At 41.9% G+C, this 7751-nt stretch overlaps 1 long non-coding RNA gene across 1 annotated transcript in view; it reads left to right on the forward strand.

Moving 5' to 3' along the window:
- The window catches only part of LOC116537967, a 12774-nt gene extending 5380 nt beyond the window's left edge, over positions 1-7394 (forward strand). Inside the window, exon 3 of the long non-coding RNA XR_004263440.1 lies at positions 7171-7394. This is a non-coding gene — a long non-coding RNA (uncharacterized LOC116537967). The remainder of the gene's footprint in view (positions 1-7170) is intronic.
- The last annotated feature ends 357 nt before the right edge of the window (positions 7395-7751 follow it).

Here is a 7751-nt window from a genome sequence, read left to right on the forward strand (position 1 = left end):
CATCCCAGCTCAGTGTTAAGAATGTGGCCAGAAGTAGGGCCCAGATCTTAGCCATGGTGAGTTCAGTTTGTGTTCAGGGTTAGAATTAAATCTGTTACTGGGTTTTAGGCTAAGAAGATGAAAAGTATTTGTTTTTTCTTTCTCTGGTTTGTCCTTCATTCATCTTCAAGGTTTGGGTTCAGTCTCTGCTCAGTGCTGGTGAGTAGCTTAATTTCTGATATTAGGAATCAGTCTGTATCCAGGGTTAAAGTAAGTTAAAGCTGTGGTTGAAATTGGGATCCAGTCTGGGGCGAGCATTTAGCCAGACATAGGGTTCAGTCTGTCTCAAAGATTCAGGATCAGTCATCAGCCATTTGGATAAATCAGATTTATTCTCAGGTTGAAAGCTTAAGTCAGAGGTTAGGCTTATGGGCTCAGTCTGTGATGAGAGCTAGGAATTCAGTCTATGACTAGAGTTAGAGATGCAGTCTGTAACCAGTTAGAAGTTGTAAAGTTTAGGGGTCAAATCAGTGGCCAGTGATAGGGCTCAGTCTATCCCAGGTTCAGTAGATTATTTCATGGTCAGATTTATGAACTCAGTCTCTGTCCAGGTTTAGAACCTGGGTTTGAACATGGTTAAGACTCAGCTTGTGGCCATGTTCAGGGTTCTGTCTATAGTCAGAATTAGGTCATATGCTGTGATCAAAATATCAAGTTTTTGTAGAAGATCTGGTTTCACTTCTTGGCTATGATTAAGGAACAGAGCTGGGCCAAGTTTAGAGTCTGGTCTCTGTAAATGTTTTTGTCTCTGTATGAGGCCAAGTTTAGTAGTCATTCTGTTGCCAATGTTGGGGTCATTATCTGGTTAGTGCTAAGTCTGTAGAAATTGTAGCTGGATTGGTTTTCAAGATCAGATCTCAGGCTGTGACCAAGTTAGAGCCTCAGTCTGTAGTCCGGGCTAGAGCTCAGTTAGTATCTATGCTGAGCACTCATTTTGTGGTCAGTTCAGGATGTTAAGTATATCCCAGAGTTAGATCATACCTTCTGTAACCTAGTTTAGAGACTCCACCTGGGGATAGACTTAGGGGCTATGTCTGATGTTACTTTCGATCCGTGTATCATGACTTAAGGACTTATACAGTAGTCATAGTTATGGTTCAATAGGAGATCAGGATTAGAGACTCAGGTTGGGACCAGTCTTAAATACTTACTCTTGGGCCAGACATAGACAGTCAGTGTGTGACTAGGCCTAGGAACTTGATTTAATCAGGAATAAGACGTTGGAGTGTGGCCAGAAAGTGTCTCAGTTTATGGATGGAATTAAGATCTTCATTTGTGGCTAGGGTTAAAGGCTTGGTGTGAAATTAGGGTTAGGTCTCCAAGTCCAGAGTTAGGAGTTTATGCTATGTCTTGGGTTAGGTGATTGGTTGGTCGTCAGGGTGAAACACAGGACCTGCATTCAGTGTTGGCAGCTTGCTCTGTGACCAAACTTAAGAGAGTTGTTTCTCGGCCTGTGGTGATAGTGATTGGTAATTATACCTCAATAAAGTTGTCATGAAAGGTTAAAAAAGTAGATTCACACAAGCGAAATGGTAGGAATGATGCAGGGAAGAAACCATAAAGACAGACTGGTTACTAAATGAAGACTAGCACTGTCTTTGATGGCTCACAATTTTTGCTTAAGAAGGACAAGGTAAGCACATGAGATTGAGGAGAAGGGAAAGAACTGGTGAGCAGGGAGCTGGTAACCTGGGGAAGTAGATATGTGCTTCTTGAAGGACAGAAATTTTTATAAGTTGTGGAATTAATGCAAGTTGGAGAACCTTGCAAAGAATGGAAAGTCCCATTCGGGTTTGTTTGTTTTTTTGAGACACAGTTTCGTTCTTGTTGCCCAGGCTGGTGTGCAATAGAGTGGTCTCGGCTCACTGCAACTTCTGCCTCCCGAGTTTGTGATTCTCCTGTCTCAGCCTCCCAAGTAGCTGGGATTACTGGCACCCACCACCACGCCTGGCTAATTTTTTTATATTTTTAGCATAGATGGGGTTTCACCATGTTGGCCACCCTGGTCTCAAACTCCTGACGTCAGGTGATCCACCAGTCTTGGCCTCCTAAAATGCTGGGATTACAGGCATGAGCCACCACGCACAGCCAGAAAGTCCCATTTGTTAAGTTCTTCCATCATATTCTTTGTGCCAGTAATGGTTTTCCTGAGCACCCTTTCTAAACCATTCCCCATCTTCCCCCAGGATACACTGATCTCTATTATATCTCACTCACCATATATTCAATAAATATCTATGGAATGCATGTTTGTTTTTACTTATATTCTCCCATGGAGGCATCATGACAGTCTAATATGGTAAGTGTTGTTATCCTCATTATACAGCTTTTAAAAAGCAGTTAAGTTAATTAAGAGATTCCAAAGGGTCACACAGGTAGTAAATGCAGAGCCAGGTTTCAAATCCAGCTTTATCTGACCTCAGCCTACTGTGCTTTCTGCATAACACCACTTGGAACATATAACATATGTGACATTTACATCTCATGTTGACCCCTTGACTTTGTCAACTTTGTCTTATTTCTCACAGCAACTCTAATTTTTCATCTGGAAAAATGGGATGATAATAATATTAGTACTCATTTCTTTTTCTTTTCCCTTTTTTTTTTTTTTTTTTTTTTTCCCGAGGTGGGGTCTTGCTCTGTTGCCAGGCTGGAGTACAGTGGTACAACCTCTGCTGGCTGCAACCTCCACTTCCTGGGCTCTAGTGATTCTCCTTCCTCAGCCTCCCAAGTAGCTGGGACTACAGGTGCACACCAACATGCCCAGCTACTTTTTGTATTTTTAGTAGAGACAAGGTTTCACCATGTTGGCCAGGATGGTCTCAATCCCTTGACCTTGTGATCCGCCCACCTCAGCCTCCCAAAGCACTGGAATTACAGGTGTGAACCGCCATACCTAGTCCCCCTCTCTTTTTTTCTTTTCTTTTTTTTGGAGATGGAGTTTCCCTCTGTCGCCCAGGCTGGAGTGCAGTGGCGCCGTCTTGGCTCACTGCAACCTCTGCCTCCCGGGTTCAAGCAATTATCTTGCCTCAGCCTTCTGAGTAGCTGGGACTGTAGGTGCATGCCACCACGCCCGGCTAAATTTTTGTGTTATTTTAGTAGAGACAGGGTTTCACCATGTTGCCAGGCTGGTCTCAAACTCCTGAGCTCAGACAACCCGCCTGCCTCTGCCTCCCAAACTGCTAGGATTATAGGCATGAGCCACCACACCCAGCCAGTAGTACCCATTTAATAAGATTTTTATGATGATTAAATGAGCCAATACATTGAAAGAACCTGGATTCATTAGGTTCGTATTATTATTATTATGCCCTTTTTGCAGTTGAAAAAAATTACTCAGAGAGTTTATTTTCTCAATATCATATAGCTAGTAGGTGGAAGGGTAAAGATTAGAATCCAGATGTGTCCAACTCTCAGTTAAAGGCTTTTGCTGGTTTCTCAGGCTGCTTCTGAATACCTCAGCCTCCAGGAATGGCTTTTGATAGACATTTTGGGCTTTGGTACAGAGTGACATAGGTAAGGATTTAGTGGGAGGAATATGTTAGGTTTTCACTGCGTCATTCACTACAGTGATTTGGACCTGTGAGGGACTAAGAGTACAGAAGGGGGCACATCATCATCTCTGTGAGGGTATATGTAGCTTTTAGGGCACCCTCTCCATAAGAATCACTGAGTGTAAGGTGTGAGTTTGTGGTAGTGTGTTGTGTGTATGAAGAGTATGGGGGCAGCAAAAAGGTAGATGAACACTGAGGTAGGCCTCCATACTTTTCTCTACACCCAAAGACCAGCCTTGCCAACAGTATTTCCAAGGTACTGTACAGCCGACTTTCCATGATTTCTACAGTCTGCTCTTGGCTTGGTTTATCTATGATGTCTCTGGCATCTACATCTTCCCTCAGGGAGTTTATATGCTATGGACAAGAGGGATTAATTATGTTTCTGCCTTCAGTATGGCTAAATAAGCTCCTACTGAGCCTATGGGACACTATTAAGCAGACCAACATCATCATAAATGAAAGCTCCAGCAGGATGTGAGAGAGAGAAAGGGGCACAAAGAATATCTGAAGAAATACCAGCCAAAAATATCCCAAACTTGATGAAATATGTGAATCTACATATCCAAGAACAAACTCCAAATAAACTCAGATACCTATTTTCTGATGCTATGGTTGATGCATATTCTTTGGCTATAGTATAGCACCCTTTCTCTAGATAAAATCTTGTGTATAAACTTAGTACCTGGAAAGAGCAAATAAGAGTGCTCTATTCCAGTTCTTTATCTCCTGATGCGACTCATGGTCAAAACTTGACCCTGGTGTATGCAAAGCTGATATCTCAAGATCATGTTTTCTGCACCTATAGTAGGTATAACTTTGCTTTACAGGATCCACAACCTTCCACTCAAAGCAACATGTACTTTTGGGACTTCAGGCTGGAGATGGATGTGATCTCTGGCTGGAGAAAAGTGAAGAGTGGGCCTCCAATCCACAACCAAGGAGCCTCAGCAGGGGCTCATTAGTGGGTGTCAGCTATTTCTCTTTGCTTTCATTCTTGAACTACCAGATGATGGGCCATGACCCATTATCTGTAAATCCAATAATTCACAAAACTAAAAGTTTTCATAAGTTTACCACCAAAATTCGTTAGGTAGCAAAATTTGACCTGAACGAACCTAAGGCTGTTTATGTTCTTCAACCTATTTATATGAATATTCATTTTGATATAGAAATACTCATGTGTTTGTAACACCTACCAGGAGTATTATAGACCATGTATATATACCATATTACCTTTCTAAAATCTCTCAAATAATGAATTTCAGAAAACATCAGCCTATAAGGGTTTTATATGAGGAATTTTGGATATGTATTTCTTCCGCTCCTTGGTATCTCATTCTAATGCACCTTTCTCACTTTATTTCACACCTGGCAACATCTGCCAAGGTCAGGGAATGGGAAAACTGAATGCTTTTGCAGTAAAGCTTCATATCATTAAATAATGATGAGTTGAATTTGTATGACAGGACAAAGTGCTAAGAAAAATATCTTCATGTTTTTCTTCCATCGTAGGTTCAGATCCAAAAACATATTCTCCCATACCATATTAACAAACTCTCCAAGGTTCTCCACCTAAAGATCCAGCTGAAAACAGGGGCTGGATGCTAACCTCAAAACCTGTTACTCCTCCTCCTCCTCCTTCTATTACTGCTATAGTGACATTGAATACAACTTGCCAAGTTCTTGTTCTAGGGCTTAGAATCCAAGCTCTTTCAATATATTGGCTCATTTAATCATCATAACAGTCTTATGAAATGGATAGTATTATAATTACCATCCAAACTTTACAGATGAAAAAAATGGAGCAAGAGAGATGAAGTCATGTATTCAAATCCATACACCTAAGAATTAGCCAGACAAGAATTTTGATGTACCTTGTGCTTCCTTTGCCTCGACACTTTCTTTTGAAATTGGCTTATGGCATAACCTAATGGGCTTATAGATAGTGGGGGAAGTATGATGGGCTATGGGTCTGAGAAACCAACCACCCATCTTCCCCTGCCAGGATCCAACAAGGCTAAGCTATTTTCATACCCATTTTTTTCTATGGAGCCTGGAATGTGGAATTCATTATGCAAATTTATTAATGTGATGATTTGGCTGGAAAAACAGATAATATGGTAACGTCCCCCCCGCAGTGATCTGTAAGGACTACTCTGATGTAAAATATGTGTTGATGAGTATGCTTTTTATGTATACGCATGGGCATACATTCGCATGCATGATTCTGTGTCAGTCAGCATTATGTGTTAAGTATAATACACTGGTTCTCAAGCTTTAGTCTCATCTCAGATACCTGGGTAAAATCACAAATATTCCTGGGTCCTGTGCTCAGAGATTCTGATTCAGTTCAGCTGGGGTGGGACACAACAGTTTGTTACTTGCACCTGAGGTGATTCTAATACAGGTGGTCTGTGCAGACCACATTTTAAGAACTATGGGATCATGGTTTAGAGCAGGCTCTGGAGCCAGGCTGCTAGTGAGTGGTTTAATTTTAGGCTTAGGCAAATCAACTTGGCTGTGTTAATATCAGTTTACTCATTTTTGAAAATGAATAATAATACTACCTGCCTCATGAGGTTGCTGTGGGGATTAAATGACGCACATTTATTTAAAGCGTGTCTCATTTGATATGCCTAACCCATCATAAGTGATCAGTGAATAGTAGCTACACTAGTCACATAGACCACAAGGATAATGGCAACCATAATGGTGCTCCCCGTTCCTATCCCAGTCCCAGAATTATGCAGCACAGATGCCCTGAGTGCATGCTAGGGAATAGTGAAGTGGTGTGGAGAGGCCAACTCCTGAGGGGCTGCAAGGACCAGGAATTTTGGTTTAACCTACAGCCTCACTCCTTGAAAAGGATTTAAAGAACATAGAAAGCAAAATGTGGAAGGGTTTGCAGATGGTAGGTTTGGGAGTGCTCAGCCTGCTTCAGGCCTTTAGGGCAACTGGTCACACACCACTATGTTCACAATCTGGCCCCCAGCTGGCATTCGGGACTGGAAGAACTATGGATCCTGTGTTTGAGGAAAACTTGAGGTGGAGTGCTGCTCATTGGCCTTCTGCCATTAAGAAGCTATATAAAGAGAAATACAAATCAAGTAGAAATCATGGTGTCTGCCCTCAAGGGGCCTAGAGTCTTTGGAAGAAATAAATGTTGTTACTTTAAGCAAGTCCCATCGACTCTCTAGGTTGAAGCTTTGTCTGTAAAATGGTGGCTTGTACTTAAACTTGTACTTTGAACGTGTTACATTTCTCATCCTCCTAGAAATAAGCAAGCATTAAGTCACAGAAAGGAGTGCATGATGACACAGTGTGGTGAAGTGAGGCAGTATCACTTGGGCCAGCCTGCAAAGCTGCTGTAGGGTGCAATGACTGGAGCTACTGCCGGGAAGGAAGAGGGGAAATGGGATTGTGTCAAAGGCCTTAGCCCTCTTTTTGGTGCCAAAAATTGCTCACTTTGATACCTACCTTGAGCCAGATATACAACAGATATGCCACATGTTGGCTTTTGTTGATACCCCTCGATTCATTCATCACCAGCCTTCCTGCTGCTCACTGATTTCAGGTGAAAGTGGGGATTAATCAACAAGGACATCTTGGAGGAGGATGTTGCAGATCCCGTAATGTGCCAGAATGAATTTTAAGTTGGAAGCTGGAGACTGAAATGACTGAGAGCCAGGACAGGTTAGCCTCCTAAAATACCCTGTCTGGAGTGCTTCACTGTGGCTAAGGGTTGCTAATAAGATAAATGTAGCACTAAAGCTATAAAATTAAAGATAGTACTTGCTATATGCTAGGTGCTGTTCGAAGTACTTTACAAGGAATAACTCATTTTTTTCTTATTATAAACATAATAGCAACTATTATTATTTTCTTTAAAAGTTGTGGAAACTGAAGCATATTAAGCACTCTCTAGCCACCTCTTTTTATCAGATTTTTTTTTTTTTTTAATTTGAGATGGAGTCTCGCTCTGTTGCCCAGGCTGGAGTGCAGTGGTGTGATCTTGGCTTACTGAAACCTCTGCCTCCTGGGTTCAAGTGATTTTCCTGCCTCAGCCTCCCGAGTAGCTGGGATTATAGGTGTCTGCCACCACACCCGGCTAATTTTTGTATTTTTGGTAGAGACAGAGTTTCACCGTGTTGGCCA

The sequence above is a fragment of the Sapajus apella genome, unplaced genomic scaffold, assembly GCF_009761245.1.
Source record: "Sapajus apella isolate SASKATOON/1434 unplaced genomic scaffold, GSC_monkey_1.0 scaffold115, whole genome shotgun sequence".
In the NCBI taxonomy this organism is placed as follows: Eukaryota; Metazoa; Chordata; class Mammalia; order Primates; family Cebidae; genus Sapajus; species Sapajus apella.